A 21,658-nucleotide genomic window follows, 5' to 3' on the forward strand; every position below is an offset into this window, starting at 1 on the left:
CTGAATGTCTTCTTCCAGGTCCCAATCACATTCTGGCTTCTTCGCAGGGACTCAGTTATCCCCCCACCCCCACCCAAAATTGCAAGATTGGCTCTTCAGCCTTACATCAGTCACACACTCTTCTGTGGTTTCACCTTCTTTTTGTAGTCTAGTTAAAAACATGTCTCTTGTATCGTTTTTACGTGTAGTGCAGTACTTCTGAAATTTCTGCAATACAGTTTCATAATTAGCATCTTCTGCCTGAGTAATCAAAAACTATTAAACACATCAAGTACTTCAGAATCAGTTTTTGTCAGAAATAAGGTCACCTTCTATCTGCCTTTTTGCTGGCACCCATTGCTTGCAGATACAGAATGAAGTGCTTTTTAAACCTTCTGCAGTTGTTTGCCACATTTCCAAAGGCTTCAGCACTGGTGGGGCTTTTAACTGCTCCCTTCAGGGTATTTCTTAATTCCCTTTTACTCCTGCTGCCATGAGGTGTTCAGTGATCATTCAATACTTACAGTGCTTGCAAGAAAGCTGCTTTATTCTCTGTTCAGTTCCAGCTGGCTAGGCGTAACAAGAGCTTCAGAGTGCCCCACCTAGAATCTGTGCCTGGGAAGTTCAGCCCTCAAATTCTAGTACCACACAAGTATAAACAACTTCTTAACTATATTAACAGTGTCCCTAGATAAGGTTTTATCATCAGTTTGAGGGTTTTACATTGTGGCTGGGCCCTCATACCAGTTGCATTTTTTTCTTTATGTCCTGGTTCAAAAGGAAAGAAATGAGGAACGTTGCATTGAACTATAATGAAATAGACACAACAAGGCATGAGTAGTGTTGGAATACTGCTATATCTAAAAAGGCATGAGGTCAAGCGTTGCAGCTACAAGAGGAGTGATGATATGTCAGTAGAATGTGCACTCATATGTGTCTTACTGGGATTATTAAACAATTTTTCTCAATATTATAAGTTGAATAGAAAATACAACTATGTATTGAATACTTTGAATATTACACAACAATTTTACAGGAAGAAAAATAATCCCATATGAAAAGTGGTTTAAACTCAATTTTTAAAAAATTGTAAAATAAAAATCTAACTAGAATAATTTGAATCAGTTGGTTCTCATTCTCTTCTAACATTCTCCATCCCTTTGGAGCTTCCTGTCTATCTACAGTATTTATGTACAACATCACTGTAATGTCTGCTAAAGTACTCTTCCGAGTCTTTCACGTATTGCTCATGAAATTCTTCAGTCATCTGCTATATCACCTGTCTATCTAACAAAAAATCCTCCAGATGGTAGATTTTGTCAAAGCCCAAGGGCGATGGGGAAAACAGTTTTGCTTATCTTAATTTCTGTATGTTCTCAAAAATGTATAGGATAACAGATGAAACGTTATATTTTGGTCCCAAAGGCCATTGTCAAGGTATCATTTCATCTGTAACCTCATTAAACATTTTGAAAATCCCATATAAATGAAGTAAATGTTTTTTCCCATCTTCCTCAGGAACAGGCGTAAAACTCAAGGAATAAAGTTGGGGGGGAAGTACCCTGTTAGCAGGTCATCCCATAATTATTCATTAAGGGAATTTTAACACCTTTCTTTGAAGCATCTGGTATTAGCCACTGTCAGAGAGCTGGATATCAGAGTAGATGTGCCACTGGAAGGGGGCTGGAACTAGAGTGCTGGGGATATGTCAGCACCCCCTGGCTTGAAGTGGTTTCCATCATAGACCGGCTTTACAGTTTGGTTCAATAGCTTTCAGCACTATAAAATTGCTATAAGATTGTTCCAATGCCATTAACTGCTGGTCTGATCTAGTATGGCAATTAATGTGTTCCTCTGTATCTAATAGTTATAGGCCAGATTCTACTCTGAGGCCTGGTCTACATTACAAAATTGCGTCGACGTAAGCTGACTTTTGTCCACCTAGTAGTGCATGTGTCTACACTTGAATGTGTCTTCCATTGATGTAAGTGCCCCATTACAGAGACTCAGTAACACCCCCTCCCATAGTCAACTTATTGAGGTTGACGCAGCACGACTGTAGACACGGTGTTACTTATGTCAACCCAAACAGTCCTCCAGCAGTTGTCTCACAATGTCTTACACCAGGAGTCGGCAACCTTTCAGAAGCGGTGTGCCTAATCTTCTTTTATTCACTCTAAGTTAAGGTTTCGTGTGCCAGTAATACATTTTAACATTTTTAGATGGTCTCTTTCTCTAAGTCTATAATATATAACTAAACTATTGTTGTTTGTAAAGTAAATAAGGTTTTTAAAATGTTTAAGAAGCTTCATTTAAAATTAAATTAAAATGCAGAGCCCCCTGGACTAGTGGCCAGGACCCAGGCAGTGTGAGTGCCACTGAAAATCAGCTCGCGTGCCACCTTCAGCACCATGCCATAGTTTGCCTGCCTCTGCCTGACACTGTTCTGGTCACAACTATGAACTCCACTGCTTGGGGGTCACAGAGACTAGAAGACCTCCCTCCACTTTAAAGCCCCATGAATTTTTGAATTGCCTTTTCCTTACTGTCCACTTGGTGAACACCTAGCAGCTCTCAATTTTTGTGTGCAGTTGCCCAGCTGACTATGCCAACTACACTCTCCAGACATGCTCCAGCTTGGATAGACAGGAGATATTGGATCTCCTAGGCCTATGGGGAAAATAGGCTATGCGAGCCTTAGAATTGTGGGCATCCACGAGCAGATTGCATGGGGGATGCAGGAGAAGGGATACAACAGGGACCAGCAGCAGTGCTGCAGGAAAGTGAAGGAACTGCATCAGGCATACCAGAAGGCCAAGGAAGCCAACATCAATCCAGTGCCAAGCCGCAGACTTGACACTTTTACAAAGAACTGCATGCCACATTTGGCGGAAAATCCACCGTCACCCCCCACATCTCTGTGGATTCCTCTGAAGAGCCTGAGCCACAGGTCCCTGGTGTGAAGAGTGAGGACAAAGAGGAGGAAGAAAAGGGTGGGGGACATGTGACCGGGCGTTCCAGCTATGCTGCAAGCCAGGACCTTTCTGAAACTCCAACACAGTCCAGTCACTCCTGCCAGTCAAGCACAAGTGAGCCCAATGCAGGGGAAGGAACTTCAAGTAAGTGTTTAATTGTATTTCGCATTACAGTGATGTACTGATGGTGCCCCCAACTTAGCAGGACACAGCTATCAACTTTTCATTAGTTTTATGATATTAGAAGAGATAGTAGTACAATGAAAAGAGGTAGAGTTGTTATCTGGTTTTCATTCCCATGTAGAGTTAGGCAGAGGGATGGGGACATAAAGAGCAGTTTGTTTATGCACACAGGGGTGTCCCTTGAATTCTCCTGAGAGATCTTGATGAAGCATTCATGGAGGTACTTTGAAATCCTCTTCCAAAGTTCCTAGGGATGGCAGCCTTATTTCTTTCTCTGTGGTAGGACACTTTCCCATACCAGTCAGCAATAACTTTGGCAGTCACCATTGGAATACACAGACTTGAAGCATATGGGCCTGGGTGGCTTCAGGATGCCAGCAACAACTATGTTGTCTGTGCCTTTGTTACCCTGAGGAATGAAATGTCAGCTAAAATCACCACTGTCTCTGAAAATGGTGCCAGAATTCAATGCCATTGCCCTATATTCATGCAACCAAGGAATTCCCTCCTCATTTCACTCACCCCGGTTGGGCCATGCTCACCATGGCTGGTGCTGGGAGTGGCACTCTGTACAAACACTGTGAAGCAGAAGTGTCAGTAAAACTTTAGGGGCACAAGGGAAGGGATTTCTGAATCTTATTTTCACTTTCCGTTGTGATTATATTGACAATGATACCTCTGTGTGTTTTATCTAAAACTGCTGCCACTGTAGCCTTGAGAGGTACCCACTCAACACTTGTAGAATGCTTGAGCCAGATAAGGGGGAGAAAGAGGAGGACTTGGGATTACATATTCAATGAGATCTGGCAAGCAAGTACTGCAACAGACTATGAACATTGAAGACAGCCTGGAGAAGGAAAGAGCAGATGAAACAGAGGCCCTGGATTTCCAGCAGAAAAAGGAGAGGGATATGCACCAGGACATAATGAGGCTTCTCTATCTGCACACACAGATGCTGCAGACTCTTGTGGACCTACAGATTCAACAATCATGTAATTCATTACAGCACTCCCTACACCACCTCTCAACATTCTACATGGCATCAGGGGCTGCATCCTTACCCCACACTACTCCACCCTGAGGCACATTAAGGACAACCTTAGTGTCATATCCACTGACCAGTGAAAGTCATGGTAGCTCTATGTGTAGCTAAAATGGATGTGAATATTCTTTGCCCTTGTTAAGTTCTGTTCCATTAATTTAAGTTTTTGATGTGTTTGCTTTTAAATTCCACAGATTTTTTCTTTGCACTGCTTTTGTTACTGAATAAAATACTATTATTTGGAACATAATTCATCTTTATTAGTTCACAACATATGTTGCAAAGTGCCTAGCGGTTCTGAAAGCACCCACTTACTTGTTACTGTACAGTGTAACACAACTCATAGGATCAGTGACAAACAGAGTGTAATAATCATATATGTACAGCAAGCACCACAGAATTCATAAGTGCATTGACAGTGTTATAGTCGTAGATGTACACCAAGTATTGCGCAATTCATAATAGGCCCCAAAACAGAAGGGCCGGATAGAGCACAGTACACCACAACGCATTACTGTGCATCACTCTTATAGTGCTCTTTCAAAGCCATACAGCTCCACACTGAGCTCTTCTAATAGCCCCGGTGTCTGACTACTCAAACTCAGCAGACAGCCACTTCACCTCTGCCCTCCATCCCAGCAGCTACTTTTCCTACTTTGCTTCATAGATATTGTGCAGGATACACCAGGAAGCTATAATCATTGGGAAGTCTTTTTCACCGAGATCCAACCTTGTGAGTGAAAAAGTCTGCATTCTTTCAAGCTATCAAAAGTACATTCAACTGTCATTCTGCACCTGCTGAACCAGTAGTTGCATCTTTCCTTAGTGCTGTCAAAGTGGCCGAGGTATGGCTTCATGAGCCAGGGGAGCAAGTGATAGGCTGGATCACCCAGGATAATTATTTGCATTTCAACATCACCAATGGTAATTTGCTGATGAAGAAAGAAAGTCCCTGCTTGTAGCTTTCTAAACAGTCCTGCACCTTCCCACAATGATGTTGGTGAAGCATCCTTGGGGATCCAGCAACTCTTCCAAAACCATAGAAAAGCAGCCCTTTCTGTTGATGGGAAGGTGGTCTGGTGCCAAAATAGGGATATTGTTCCACTGCAATTCAAAAACCCCATTGCTGCAAATCCATCCACTATGTCCTGCACATTGCCAACAGTTACAGTCGTGTGTAACAGGAAACAGTGGCCCTGCAAACTTTCATGACAATAGTCTTCCACAGTGGATTTTCCAACTCCAAAATGATTTCCCACTGACCAATAGCAATCAAGCATTATAAATGTCCACAGTGCGACTGCCATTCACTTCTCCACTGTTCATGTAGCTCTCCTTTTGGTGTCTCTGTGCTAGAAAGCTGGAGCAAACTTGGCACACAGATCCAGGAATATGGCCTTGTGCATCTGAAAGTTCTGCAGCCACTGCTTGTCTTCCCAAACTTGTTTGACAGTGCAATCCCACCAGAAGCAGTGCTCCACCATCTGCACCTTTTCCAATTCCAATATATCTTTTTTGAGATGAGGTGACCAGATCTGCACGTAATATTCAAGATGTGGGCATATCTATCCCTTTCTTAATGATTCCCAACATTCTGTTTGCCTTTTTGACTGCCACTGCACATTGAGTGGATGTTTTCAGAGAACTATCCACAATGATTCCAAGATCTCTTTCTTGAGTGGTAACAGCTAATTTAGACCTCATCATTTTATATGTTTAGCTGGGAGTATGTTTTCCAGTGTGCATTACTTCACATTTATTAACATTGAAACACACAGTTTTTTGAGATCCCTTTGTAACTCTTCGCAATCTGCTTTGGACTTAACTATCTGGAGTAGTTTTCTATCATCTGCAAATTTTGCCACCTTACTGTTTCCTCCTTTTTTCAGATCATTTATGAATATGTTGAACAGCACTGGTCCCAGTACAGACACCTGGGGGACACCCCTATTTACCTTTCTCCATGTTCCATGCCATGTGGGTCAGTTCAAGTTTCAGACATTCAGCATTGTCCCTTTCCGTTCTTATAACCCTTATGTCTTTTGTGATGCTGTTGTAAAAGAAGGAGTACTTGCACCTTCCAGAACAAGGAATCCCAGTTTAATAGAAAGAAGACAGTGCTGAAACCATCTGAAAATCACCTGTATCTTCCATTGATAACAAAGGTTTAGGGGGCTCATTTAGGGGTAGGATTCAGTTTGTAAATTGATTTTCTTTCTTCCCCCCTGCACAGTTTTTCCAACACTGCACACATTTCCAAGCATAAAGATGCATATGAACCTGTGCTACATAATAGAGCTAAGACCAAACCTGATTCCACGGCACAGTTCTCATGAGTTTGAGGGTCCTGCCAACTAAGGCTACCGTGTTCTTCTGAACAATAGCCAAACAATAGCCTCCTGGAATATCATCTGTGCTTCTGACTGTGCTGTTCTACATGTGGGAATTAGAGAGAACAGCAGATCTCAGCCCTGGGGAGGGAAAGAGCAAAATTCTTTAGGCGCTATCCAGTGAAGCCTCCATCAAAGGAGAAGAGAAAGGAGGGAATGAGGGTGTGGAGGAAGGGAGCAGGAACTTCAAACGCTTTATTAAGTGTCAGTGACTAACAGATCAACTGGGTGCAGCCTTTGGACAAAAATGAAATAATTTGCAAACAGCTTGGATAAAGTGTGCATAAATGATAAAAATGTTAAAAATAAACTGTTAATATGATAAAATAGGAGTGGATGCTACAAGCTGTGGCATGTCATGACTCTCAGGAAATACAGTTTTGAAAAAGTACAAAAGACCTTCTGTACGAGGTAATGAGGCGCATCTAATTATATTTAAGAAAGAACAACAAGAACTACTTAGGAACACACACAACCCACCCCTGTCTTCTCTCATAGGCCAATCAGAATTCCAGTCCCAGAGACACCGTTATTTCATAGACGGGTGAGGAATTTAGAGAGCATCACAAAAAACAAGGTTGTTATTTTCCCATAACTGTGAAAAAAAATAGAAAGAGCTTCCTTGTCTGTTCTCTTCGTCCTCCCAATAATTCACATCAGGGGAAAAAAACAACCCCCCACTTCCAAAAAAAAACCAAGCCAAAATAAGCCTGACCACCATGAGAAATTAAGCCCATCAGAATGACATTTGACACCATCAGGCCACAGCTGAAGAACAAGGGAAAAGTTTTCGGAGGACTGTCACTGACCCATAGTCCCTCACTCCTAACCTTGCTCTCCAACATATGTTTCTCATTTCCTTGCTTATAGCTGGTCCAAGCTAATGATATGTGTTTTGGCAGCCATCCCGTGCTTGGCATACTGCCTGCCTTGTTCTCATTGTCCCAGCTACTTACAGAAATCCCTTTCTCTGTCTTTTTCTCTCTTTTAGAAAACCAGCTTTAAAGAACAGTAAATATGCAAAACAGCTTTCACTCTATTCTACTACCATCTTGAATACTGCACTTCCCCCACCACCACCATCATCAAACACATCCTATCAATAGAAGCATGAAGAAACTGGCCATGTAGGAGAAGTAAGTTAACACAAAAACAGTGGAAATTCAACAAATTGGCCCACTGGAGTCTTGCATTGCTATAAATATGAAGAACACAGCTATTTTGAGGGACGGTGGCATGGGAAAGTTCTGCCTGGAATTTTGGATATGTCAGAGAAGACAGATCTTTCCAGAAAACATGGGAAGAGGGACTCAACACTCAGAACAGGACAGAGAGGGAACAACTTGGCAGCTGCCAAGATTGAATAAAATAGGAATGAGAGATGCCAACATATTTGGTTTTCTGTCTGAGTAATCAATAACGGGCTGTCAAATGATCAAATGGCACATGAGAGTAGGAAGGATGGTCTAGTGGATAGGATACTGATCTGACCCAAAGACCCTCCGCTCAAGTCCCAGCTCAACCACGGACTTACTGTATGGCCTTGCTCAAGTCATTTAATCTGTCTTCTGCCTCAGTTGAATAATACTTACCTGCCTCACAGGTGTGTTGTGAGGCTTAAATTTATTAAGCATTGTGAGGTACTCAAATACTATGGTGATGAGGGTCATATAAATACCTAGATACATAGATGTTTGGCTTTCAGCTTCTTGTTGGTGAGGGAGCAGAATGATCCCTGGTAAAATAGGGAGGGAGCAGAATGAGCCGTTTTACTGCCCTCTTATTGGAAAGACCTAGGCTCTCCATTAAATCATTAGATTTCTATTATTTGTCATACTTTGGGGCTGCCAGACCTGCCTGAATAGGCCAACAGACATACCTGTGTTAGGGGAAACTTTAGTTGCAGTTTCACAAAAATCTCATGCAAATAATCGTACATTAAAATTTAAAAATACATGATAATAAACCCTGCAGCAGACAGATTGATTGTGCCCAAAAGGCACAGCCCTTTGGACAGAGGAGGCTGTAACAGAAGAAAGCAGCAGACCTTTTGGAGCGTGCAGGATGTTTTCCCTTTCATATCTACCTACCTCTGCTGAGTAGGCAGAGCAAGATTGGAGTGATGGCTCTACTGCCTTTTGGGAGGCTAGCATCACAGGGCACATTTGCCTGACATGGTGCCTGTGCTCCCCATCTATACCATCTGGACCATATGCAGGGCCAGCTCCAGGCACCAGCATTCCAAGCTGGTGCTTGGGGCAGCAGTCTGCAAGGGGCGGCAGTCCCCCTTGTTTTGCCCTCAAGCAGCACGCCAAATTGCTGCTGCAGGCGGGCGGGCAGTCTGTGTGCCCTTAGGGCGGCAGGCGCATTTCCGCAGCGGCAGCAATTCGGCAGCAGCTTCTATGTTAAGCTGTCCGGGGCAGCTTCAGCTAAACATAGAAGCTGCCGTGGAATTGCCGCCGCTGCAGAAATGCACCTGCCGCCCTAAGGGCACACGGACTGCCCCCGTCGTCCAGGGCAGCAATTTGGCGTGCTGCTTGGGGCAGTGAAAACTGTAGAGCCGGCCCTGACCATATGCAAATATGAAAGGGAGAGGGGAGACTCTTGGGCCCTCCTGGCCTGCTGTGCATTGCAGAGGGCCACATAATCTGGCCTCAAGTCTTTCTTTTCCAGCATATGGAAAGTATTATACTCTCTTTGTATTTTTATTTAGATTTTTTAATGTGCTGAACACTAGTCTCCATAGCACATATACAAATTTAAAACAATCAAAAGCATTTACAAATTGGTTCAGTACTAACCAAATAATCTTTCAGCAATGTTTAGAGCCTTCCATACTCTAAACCTTTCTCTACACACACGTCTCCCAGGGAAAGCTTCAGAAGAGAGGATGGTGCTGCAGCTTGCCCTAAAAATCATCAAATGTGGGATCTGGAGGAGCCCTCACTGATAATGCTGTGCTAGTGGCAGTTCTCTTGTAAATCAAGGTCCTCCTAACTCTCAAATGCCTCAGCTGATTGCCGTTGCCTCCGAAATACAGAGGGAGAGAGTCAGTCTCAAAAACAGGCAAGGGTCAAACCATTTAGAGCTTTATAGGTTACAATCAACACCTTAAACATCACCCACAAATCAACTGGTAGCCTGTTCAGATCATGCAGCACTAGTGTAATCTCTGTTTACTAGATGACTGGTGGAATTCAGCACTAGCTGTAATTTTTGTCTAACACTAAAGTAATCCAAGATTGAGGTGACAAAGCCAAGGATGCCTATGGTGAGTAAAAGACCTGAAAGAAAAGGCAACAGCTTTGTTGCCAAACACAAAATATGGAAAACACTCTTGGTACCACTCTTACCAGAACAGGCAGCAGGTGCTAAGAATTTTAACAAGAAATCCAGGCTGAAAGACTCCATAAAAAATGGCAGGCATACCTCCTCAAAAAGGGTTCTGATAAATCTTCATAATTTCTTCTGGTTACTTTCCCCACTGTATCAGCATCATTTCTATTTTATCTGAGTTGTGCTTTAGCCAGTTAGCTCTCATCCACACTCTAGTTTTGTTGAGAAACTGGGCAAGGTGCTCAATTGCATTGACTGGGTCAGAAGAGATGGAGATACATAACTTGGGCTCATCCATATACTGAAGACTCTACAACTACTATATCCCCACTAATCCTGTAATGGCCCCTTGTATATGTTAAATAGGGGGATGACAGAGTAGTCCCTGTGGAGCACCGCATGAGAGAACCCTGAGGGGCAAATAAGGAATTGCCCAGTACTACTGTTTTCTGTCAGAAGAAAGGGACAGAGCCATACAATAGCTACTCCATCTACCTTTCCTGTGGTTTGTAAAGTGAGTTAACAACACTACATGAACAAAGGTACCAAAGGCAGATGACAAATACAGAAGAATCAGCATGGACGCCATCCATTCCTGGGAGGAAATAAACCAATATGATCCATATGGTGTCTGTACTATTCCAAGATCTAAAACTAAAATTGCTAGAGTCAAGAAATCCCGAGAATTCCGAATATTGACAGAACTGTTTTAGCAGAACCTTCTCAATAATCTTCTCCAAAAAGGAAGATTCAGCTTTACGCAATAACTAGTGAGATCATAAATGTCAAGAGAGAGACAAACTCTAGGTTACCATGCAAACTAACCCTTCTTTCTGCTTTTTTGCTTTACTAACAGGATAACCCTAACAAAGATTATGTAAACTCTAGCACAAGCTCCCCAGGTTTAGTTATATACTAGAGTGTTTTGCATAAAATTATTCAGCCCCATTCCATAGTTCTCAGATTATTTTCAGCCTCCCCAAAATCACCAGGAATTAATCTATGGTAACAGCAGAGTCCTGCCACATTTTTACCAATGTTGTATATAGTGTAGTTATAGCTGTGTCTGTCCCAGGATGTTAGAGACACAAGGTGGGTGAAAAGATATTACCTCACCCACCTTATCTCTCACCTGTTTACAGAGACAGAGATGGTCATCTCCAGCAGAAATCCCAGTTTTTAACCACCCAAAAGCAGCATGGATCTAAGGACTAGTCTACTCAAGGAAGGTTTTGTCATTTTTAACTACCAGTAGAGTTAAACTGGCAAATCCTCTTAGCTAAAACAAAATTATAGCAACATAAAAATCCTTGACTAGCATACATTATCTGAGTTGTGTATCAATGTAATTATGCCTACACTAGGGCTCTTAGTGGCATAGTTATGTTGGCAAAATATCAAGCCTCTAACCAATATAGCTATGCCAGCAAAATTTTCTAACATAGACCTGCCCTAACTTGTAGAGCATAATCTGCAACCCCATCATTCAAGTATCAGTTGCAAACTATGTATTTTGCCTTCTGAAATACTGGACATTAGTATTTCATCACCAACTCATAGTCAATAAGGTGAAAAAGAAGTGTTTTAACTTTTCCTTCTTTCCTTCTGACTCAATCGCTGTTATCCATGCCACCAGCTGCTCTAGGGCTTGATCCTGCATCACTGAAGCCAATGGGAGTTTTGCCATTAAATTGTATGAGAACAGAATCAAGTCCTTCCTAGGCTCAGAACCTTTGTGTTATACTCAGCTCCGTTCTCTTTCCTCTTATCCATCTCCCTGTATCCAGGCTATTGCTAAATCCTGCCAGTTTTTCCTCTATAATAGTCCCAAAAGCCATCCCTTCTTCTTTTGCTGAAACTTTGCTCCATGTTCTGACTAACTTGCATGTTGATTGCTACAGCCTCTAAATCTCTAGCTGCCCCTGTTCTCAGACTGCATTCCTCAGGTCTACCCAACATGCTACCGCCAAAATCACCTTCCTCACCTGGTATTCCAACCATTTCTTCCTCACCTCCAAAGCTCTGCATTGGATGCTCTTCCCCATGAGACCCCTGCTCTGAACTCGATTCTTTCTGTTCAACGGTCACTGAAGATCCCAGCCTTCATTCCAGATGTTGCCCTAATATTCCTGACAATAAGCATATCTCATGATCTTCCATTGTCACCCTCATGCTTCCATCCCCCTCCCCAATCTACTTTGCCATTATCCATTGCTATCTTATGTCTCCTTTAGACTGTGAGCTCTTCTGGGCAAGGGCCCATCATTTTTATCTGCTTGTAGAGCAACATGCATGCCTACAGAGCAGTAGGAATAGGTACATTATTTTGATTTAATCCCCAGTCCACATTTCATTTTTTGATATGTCTATTCAGACTGTGGGTACTACAGAGTTGCAAACTTTCCGTGGAGATTTGTGTTCAAGCTGTAGGGATAGGAGAATGAATTTGGTTTCTACAGACAGGATAGTGTTAGTGGAAGACAGAGAAATCCTGAGGCCTTGATGATAGGCAAGAACCAAAAAAGAGTCAGAGAGCGGAATTGTGTGTCTGAGACATTGGCCCTCTCATGTGGAATAGGATCTTCCCTGCAGTTGCCAACAAAAACAGATCTGCAACAAGGGTCCTTGAGTTCAAAAGAGCTATCTTTAAAAAATTAAGGGAATTAAGGAAGGGGACAGGACTGAAGAACTCAAGGATATGAATGTGGAGGAGGCTCAGAAGTACTTTACATCAAAGCTGCAGGAGCTATATGAAGTCTGCATCCCAAGCAAGGGGAAACATTCATTGGGAAAGGTTGCAGACCAAGTTGGATGAGCAAGCATCTCAAATAGGTGATTAAAAGAAAGCAGGCAGCCTACAAAGAAGAGAAGATGGAAGGGATCAGCAAGGAAAGCTACCTCTTGTAGGTCAGAAAGTGTAGGGATAAAGTGAGAACTGCCAAAAAACAAACAAAGCTGGACCTTGCAAAGAGAATTAAAACCAGTAGTAAAAGGTTCTATAGCTATATAAATAAGAATAAAAAAAAAGACGTGTAACCTCTAAGCCCTTAAGATTGGGGCGGAGGTTAAAGATTATCTAGCCATGGCCCAACACCTGTACAGATACTTTGCCTCAGTTTTTAATAAGACTAATAAAAATCTTAGGGGTAGTGGCAGGGTAGCTAAAGGCAATGAGGATATAGAGGTAGAAGTTACCACATCCGAGGTGGAAGTCAAACTTAAACAGCATAATGGGACTAAATTGGGGAGCCCAGATAATCTCTATTCAAAACTATTAAAGGATCTGGCACATGAAAATGCAAGCCCAATAGCAAAAATTTTTAATGAATCTGTAAACTCACGGTCATTCTCTATAACTGGAGAATTACTAATATAGTTCCTATTTTTTAAGAAAAGGAAAAAAGCAATCTAGGAAACTACAGACCTGTTAGTTTGACCACATTTGTATGCAAGGTCTTGGAACGAATTTTGAAAGAGAAAGTAGTTAAGAGCATAGAGGTGAATGGTAATCGGGATAAAACACAACATGGTTTTACAAAAGGTAGATCATGCCAGACCAGCCTAATCTCCTTCTTTCAGAAGATAATTGATTTTTTTAGACAAAGGAAATGGAGTAGATCTAATCTACCTGGATCTCAGTAAGGCACTTGCTAACGTTCCACGTGGAAGATTATTAGTTACATTGGAGAAGATGGGGATTAATATGAGAATTGAAAGGTGGATAAGGAAGTGGTTAAAGGATAGACTACAACAAGTCGTAGTGAAAGGTGAAGTGTAAGATTGGAGGGAGGTTACCAGCAGAGTTCCTCAGGATTCGGTCTTGGGACCAGTCTTATTTAATATTTTTATTACTGATCTTGGCACACAAAAAAGTGAGTGTGTGCCAATAAAATCTGCAGATGACAAAAAGTTGGAAGGTATTGCCAATACGGAGGAGGACCAGAATATCATACAATATGTCAATGAATTTATAAACTGGAGTGATAGAAATGTGACTTGCAAAGTCATGCATTAAGGGACTAACAACCAGAATTTTTGCTATAAGATGGAGAGTTATCAGTTGGAAGTGAGAGAGGAGGAGAAAGAACTGGGTGTATTGGTGGATTACAGGATGCCTATGAACCATCAATGTAATGCGGCAATGAAAAAGGCTAATCCAGGCCTAGAATGCATCAAGCAATGTATTTCCAGTAAAGACAGGGAAGTATTAGTACCTTTATACAAGACACAGATGATGGTCCCTTCTTAACTTTGAGTCTATGAGTCCATCTCTCAGAGTATCCTTTGTGAATAGATTTTAGAGAACAATCAGGTAAGCACTGCAATAAATTGTACGCTGACAGTTCATGCAGGTAAAAGCAGCTGAATTCCACCTCAGATAGTGTAGTGTTCCCTTCTCAGTCCCAAGGAGATCAAACTTTAATGACCAGAGTTAATACTCTAGAAGTTCCAAACTGATACTCAGAACATTGACTGGAAGTTGATGTCTGCAAACTTGAACTGAAAATAGGATGCAGATTTTTAAGAATGAGGATAATTGAAAATTGGATGCAGATTTTTAAGAATGAGGATAATTGACTATTGGAACAGAGTATCAAAGGAACGTGATAAATTCTTCATCACTTGGAGTCTTTAATTTAAAATTCAGAGGGATAGCCGTGTTAGTCTGGATCTGTAAAAGCAGCAAAGAATCCTGTGGCACCTTATAGACTAACAGACGTTTTGGACCATGAGCTTTTGTGAGTGAATACCCATTTCATCAGATGCATGTAGTGGAAATTTCCAGGGGCAGGTATATATATGCAAGTAAGCTAGAGATAATGAGGTTAATTCAATCAGGGACCATGAGGCCCTGTTCTAGCAGTTGAGGTGTGAAAACCAAGGGAGGAGAAACTGGTTTTGTAGTTGGCAAGCCATTCACAGTCTTTGTTTAATCCTGAGCTGACAGTGTCAAATTTTCAGATGAACTGAAGCTCAGCAGTTTCTCTTTGAAGTCTGGTCCTCAAGTTTTTTTTGCTGCAGGATGGCCACCTTCAGGTCTGCTATAGTTTGGCCAGGGACGTTGAAGTGTTCTCCTACAGATTTTTGTATATTGCCATTCCTAATATCTGAAAGATATTAGGAATGGCAATATACAAAATTGGCGTCTTTCTAAAAGATGAGCTCTAGCTCAACCTCAAGTTGTTGGGCTGGATACAGGAGTTAGTGGGTAAAGTTCTCTGGCCTGTGTTATGAAGGAAGTCAGACTAGATGATCAAAATGTTCACTTCTGGCCTGAAAAATCTTGAGATTCTGTGCTGTGCGTCCTTGAGGAACAGCACTTAAGGCAAGGCTGAGAAGGGGGTTGAATGTGACTGTAAGCCACCAGTGTACCTTTAGGATTTTGGAGTGCTTTGGGTGCTGAAGGTTCCATTGGCATAAATGAGGTTTATGGGTAGTGCCAGACCGTGGCAGCCCAGAATCTCTATGGCAGGGTGCACAACATAAATTTCCCCTCCCACCTCCATTACAGCCCCCATGCTGGAGCTTGCAAAGAAGCTAAAATATAGATACTTAAAGCCGGCCTATGCTGTGTCTGTACTGGAGGAATTATTTCACAGTTCCTGGGGGGAAATTCTGGGCCCTGTATGCCACTGAGGCAGTGTCCACGGGCCAAAATCTCTCCCTATAAATTTACTGTTTTTCAAAACCTTTAATAAGACCATGCAAAGAAATAGTTCTGCTGTGTTATGTTTCACTTAGAAGAAATTTTTGCAGATGCCATGGCAGGTGTCAGACCAGCAACTTTTAACACTGAAGACATTATTGGAGAGGAGATTTAGCATCTAAATGGTTAAAATATCACCACATTTCATTCTTCTTAGGTTTCCCATAAACATTCAGCAAAGCAATTTCACTCAATCACACATATTAACTACTTAAGTTCCCCTCTCCAAGGATGTTATTTTATGCCAAATGTGCTGTAATTAAGTTTGACATAAATTTAAATACGTGGTTTGTGGGGCAAATGGGAGATGAATTTTTTTCTTTTTCCTGTATGGAGAATGTAACAAAATAATATACTTTTTTTTTAAATTCCCTATCTTTTTACTCATTGTCCATTTTATTAAAACCACACGGGTTAATCTGTGGGCTGTTATGTTTCCAAGGCCAGTTTCTTGTCTCTGATTTAAAAAAAAAATAATAAAAATTATGAAAACTTCCATATTACACTGTGTATATGAAAGCTACCATATATGTAGTTTATGCATCAAAGGCTAGAGGTATTTGAGATAACACCCACTGATGGATAATGGACTATTACTGGATCAGGAATGGAGTTTGTTTGTCAGTTTGGTCAGATTAATGGGAGTCTTAAATTTCTAAACCATAGTGAGGACCCTCTTCATTTCACAGTATTATTAATTACATTGTTATGCATTGTATCATTCACTGTGCTTTGTTGTGAGCAAACTATCTATTTTTCAAGGCTGAAGGTGACTTCGGAAGCCAGACCTAATCACTATCTTATTATTATTTATTATAGTTATTTATTATTTTTATTATAATAGAACCCAAATTGGGATAAGAGTTTCCTTGTGCTTGGAGCTGTGCAAACACACAAGACAAGCTGCCTGCCATGAAGAGATTACTATCTGATTTAAGACCAAATACAAAGAAGAATAACAAAAAATAGGGAGGAAAAGAGGTGGGGAAGTTGAGAGTAACAGTAATAAGATCATGTAATTATATAGACAAAGAATTTGAACAAGATAGTTCAAAATAATTTAAAAATATTTTTGAATTATTATCTTTAAAATTCCCTCTGTGCTCCCTTTACATCTCTATCTTCTCTAGAAAAATTGTCCAAGGAGTGTGCGGTTTTTTGTATTATTTTGTTTGTTTTCCCAATTCTATATTTTTCCAGTAGCCCCTCCACCTATCATTGTTAGTTCCTTGAACTAAATTCTGCCCTCAGTTACACCCATCCACACCATTTGAATTCAATGGCCAAGATTTGCAAAAGTGACACGTAATTTTACATGCACAGCTTGAGACACCTTAAAGGGACCTGATTTTCAGAAGGCTCAGTACTGTTTAGAATAAGGGTTCTCAAACTGGGGGTCGGGACCCCTCAGGGGGTTGCGAGGTTATTACGTGGGGAGTCATGAGCTGTCAACCTCCACCCCAAACCCTGTTTTGCCTCCAGCATTTATAGTGGTGTTAAACATATAAAAAAGTGTTTTTAATTTATGGGGGGGTCACACTTAGAGACTTGCTATGTGAAAGGAGTCACCAGTAAAAAAAGTTTGAGAGCCATTAGTTTAGAACATAGATGATAGGAGATTGTATCCTGGAAAGCAGTGACTCACAAAAAGACTTAGAGATTATGTCCCGTTTTTAAAGGGACAGTCCTGTATTTAAGCCCTCCTGCAGGTTTCCCGACTTTTTCTTTAAAAATGGGCAAATTGTCCCATATTTCTGTCTCCCCCCACATCCATCAGTACTGGCAGGTCCTGCTGTGGGCCAGATCCCTGCTTGCCAGCCACCTGCCCACCAGCAGTGAAGAAGGGGACGACAGTGGTGGGTATGCAAGGCTAGTGGCAGGGCGAAGATGCAGCGCATGGGGCTGGATGCTCTCCCTGCTGGTCCGTCAGCGCAGCCCTTGCTGTGTGCCAGCTCTCGGCCAGCAGGGCCCCAAGCACAGTCCTGTTTCAGGCCAGCAGTGGCTGCGTGCTGTGAGCTGCAGAGGCTGGTGTGTGTGGGCAGGTGCCAGGTGGCGGCTGCTCACGTGTCTCCTCTGCTGCCCACCCATCGACCGTGTTCCCCCTCTCACTCTCCTCTCATGCTTTGCCCCTTCACCTCCACAGCCACACTGCTCCTCCATATCCGCCCCGGCAGGGCACATCTCACTCCCAGCACTGTGTGGAGAACCAGCCCCAGTCAGAGCGCTCAGCTCACCAACAGCCTGGCTGGCAAGCTCCTTCCTTCCCCTACTGCCTCTGGCTCAGCTGGTGCCCCGGGAAAGCCCAAGACCCTCCGGCCCAGAGCGCTAGCCAGGAGAAACCGAGCCCTGCATGTGCCAAAGCCCTGCACACAGCGCTGGCACGGAGAAGCCTCTCCGCCCCTCAGCTAAGCTGTGGAGTGGTGGGGGAGGGAGCTATTTCTAGCCTGTTCACACTCCGAATCTGCAGGTTACATAGCAGCCGCCAGGGCAGGGGCTTAGTACCATCTTCACTCCCCACACTCCCACCCTTGGTCTTGCCCAGGGAGCGCAGGGTTGCTCTGTCCCCTAGGCACCCTCAGCTGCTGAGCCACCTCCCTGGCCAGGTTCACTGAATCCCATGCAGTCAGGTTCCTGAGCCCTGGTGCACAATGCATCCTTAGGGCTTAACCCCTTCCTGCCTGCGCTGGAGGCAGCTGGGTTATGTCAGCGGCCTGGTTATGTCAGTGGCCAGCAGCAGTCTGGAGGTATTAGCTGCCTTTTGATGCTGTTCAGGCAGGAAGGGACAAGCTGCTTCCAGCCACAGGGGAGTAGGGTGGGGAAGAATCATAGAATATCAGGTTGGAAGGGACCTCAGGAAGTCATCTAGTCCAACCCCCTGCTCAAAGCAGGACCAATCCCCAACTAAATCATCCCAGCCAGGGCTTGTCAGCTTGACCTAAAAACCTCTAAGGAAGGAGGTTCCACCACCTCCCTAGGTACCATTCCAGTGCTTCACCACCCTCCTAGTGACAAGTTTTTCCTAATATCCACCTAAACCTCCCCGCTGCAATGTGCGATCATTACTCCTTGTTCTATCATCTGCTACCACTGAGAACAGTCTAGATCCAGCTCTTTGGAACCCCTTTCAGCGTAGTTGAAAGCAGCATCAAATCCCCCTCACTTTTCTTCTGCAGACTAAATAATCCAGTTCCCTCAGCCTCTCTCTACAGTCATGTGCTGCAGCCCCTAATCATTTTTGTTGCCCCTGCTGGACTCTTTCCAATTTCCATATCCTTCTTCTAGTGTGGGGCCCAAAACTGACACAGTGCTCCAGATTGAGGCCTCACCAATGTTGAATAGAGGGGAATGATCACGTCCCTCGATCTGCTGGCAATGCCCCTACTATTACAGCCAAAATTCCGTTAGCGTTCTTGGCAACAAGGGCACACTGTTGACTCATATTAAGCTTTCTCTCTATACTGTAACCCCTAGGTCCTTTTTCTGCAAAATGCTGCCTACCCAATTCGGTCCCTAGTCTGTAGCGGTGCAGGATTATCCGTCCTAGTGCAGGACTTGCACTTGTCCTTGTTGAACCTCATCAGGGTCTTTTGGCCCAATCCTCTAATTTGTCTAGGTCCCTCGTATCCTATTCCTACCCTCCAGTGTATCTACCACTCCTTCTCAGTTTTAGTGTCAGTCTGCAGACTTGCTGACAGTGCAGTCCACGGCCATCCTCCAGATCATTAAAGAAGATATTGAACAAAACCACCCCAGGACCAAACTTGGACACTCTGCTTGATACCAGCTGCCGACTAGTGTGGAGCCATTGATCTAGCCAGCTTTCTATCCACTTTATAGTCATTTTTCCAGCCCATACTTCTTTAACTTGCTGGCTAGAATACTATGGGAGACCCTACCAAAAGCTTTGGTAAAGTCAAGGAATAACACATCCACTACTTTCCCTCTCCACAAAACATTATATCTCTCATGGAAGGCAATTAGTTAGTCAGGAGATGCAGCTCTGCAAGGACATTGGCCAGGTCATCCCTTTCCTCTCCCCTCCCTTGCAGTTGGAAAGCAGTCGTGTCCCTGCCCTCCTGCACAGTGCCAAAAGGCTGCTGCTGGCCACATTTCGGTGTGAACCCAGCAAATCGGGAGGAGAGCATGTGACCTGTATGCCACCACACACACTGTTGCACTGCTCTACAGCCAATGCTGTTGAAATACAATGAGTCAAACTTTACTAATTTCTGCGGTCACTGAAACGAAAATGATGCTTAAATTGTTGATATGGCCCTCAGTCTTATGTTGGCTCAGACTACAGCAGTGAATCTCCTGGCAGGTGATGTTTAGGGTTTCATGTTCCGTGACCTTCAAGAGGATCTGGTCCCATTCGTCTTCATGGAAGGTGATCTGTAGCCTGCAACAACATTGATGGTTGTGTATGGCAGCCCTCAACAGTTCCCGCATCCAGAGAGTGGAGACTGTTCACTGATTCATTGAAGACGAGTCTTAAAGCTGCTTTTGCTGCTAATGGCAATGTTTGTCATCAATTCCAGTTGGTCATGCAGTCCAATGAGCAGCAAACTAATGACAACATGAAACAACTTTTGAGGTGCCATAACATAGACAACATCGTGGCCAGCTTTGTGACAATTTGAAAGGTTGTTGCTCTTGCTTTGTCTGCAACTGGAATACACAAAGTTCTGCTGTTTTTCTCTGTGATGGGACAGGTCCGTGCAAGAGATTCCCACTACATCAAGAAAGATTGGCGCTGACCGGACGTCATTGGAGCCGGGAGGAAAAGTTCAGCATATCCACCACTTGTTGAATCAAGGCAAGATTTTGTTACCACCCTTACACATCAAGCTTGGGTCTGATGAAGACACTTTGTCAAGGCCCATTGACCAAAACACAAGCAGCTTCCAAGTACCTCTGTGGAAAATTTCCAAGGTTATTGAAGCTAAGAATAAAGGAAGGTGTCTTGTGGTCCTAACAGATTCGGAAACTTCTTCGAGAACAAGTGATGATTTGACCATAACTGCGTGGCAAGGAAAAGACAGCATGGAAAGCCTCCATGTTAGTGGCATAATATTTTCTCGGAAACAAGAAGGCAGAACAACTACAGTTGTTTGGTGGAAAACCTCTCAAGGCATACAAAAGCCTTGGTTGCAACATATCACTAGAATACTTTTTGCACTCTCATCTAGATTTTTTCCAACGAACTGCAGAGCACGTGAAGCGACGAGCACGGCGACGATTTCACCAGGACATTGCAACATATGGAGAACGCACAGGGCAATGGAGCCCGTCAATGCTTGCAGCTATTGCTGGACATGACAAGAGCATGCTCCATTTAATGAATACAGAGAGACAAGCCAAGAAGGCGCCGAGTAGACCGGAATAGACTTAAACTATGTACATAATATCAAGTACAGAGGGTAGCCGTTGTTAGTCTGAATCTGTAAAAGCAGCAGAGAATCCTGTGGCCACCTTATACGACTAACAGACGTTTTGGATCATGAGCATCTTCGTGGGTGAATACCCACTTCATCAGATGAATGTCCATTCATCTGACGAAAGGTGGTGATGGCGACGCACGAAAGCTCATGACCAGAACGTCCTGTTAGTCAAAGGTGCCAGGCATTCCTCTGCTGCTATGTAGCATAATAGTTTTTTGCCTTTTGGTTATAATAAATTTTATTTATATAACCCTTTTGCTGATTTTTAAAGTGTTACATAAACAGGACAGGTGAAATATTATCATGTAAAGCAACCATAAACACGTCAAAAGCCCTAGGTTTACAATTTATGATTAAAACTCTATTTTCTACACAATGTACATAGACATAAAATGTAAAAACTTAAATATCTTAGAAACAGGAGCCAATCAGTTGTTTTAATTGTCATATTTGAATTCAGCACATCAAAATACATAATAGATACCACATTTTATCTCTGAAGCAGACGACGTCTCAAAAATTGTAGACCAGTGTTGCCTTGGGAATTCACTGCACCGGGTACCAGGAGAGGCAGGTCTGTCTAGGGGTGCAGCCAGGCATGGGGG

The sequence above is a fragment of the Chelonoidis abingdonii genome, chromosome 19 (assembly GCF_003597395.2).
Source record: "Chelonoidis abingdonii isolate Lonesome George chromosome 19, CheloAbing_2.0, whole genome shotgun sequence".
NCBI classification, from domain to species: domain Eukaryota; kingdom Metazoa; phylum Chordata; order Testudines; family Testudinidae; genus Chelonoidis; species Chelonoidis abingdonii.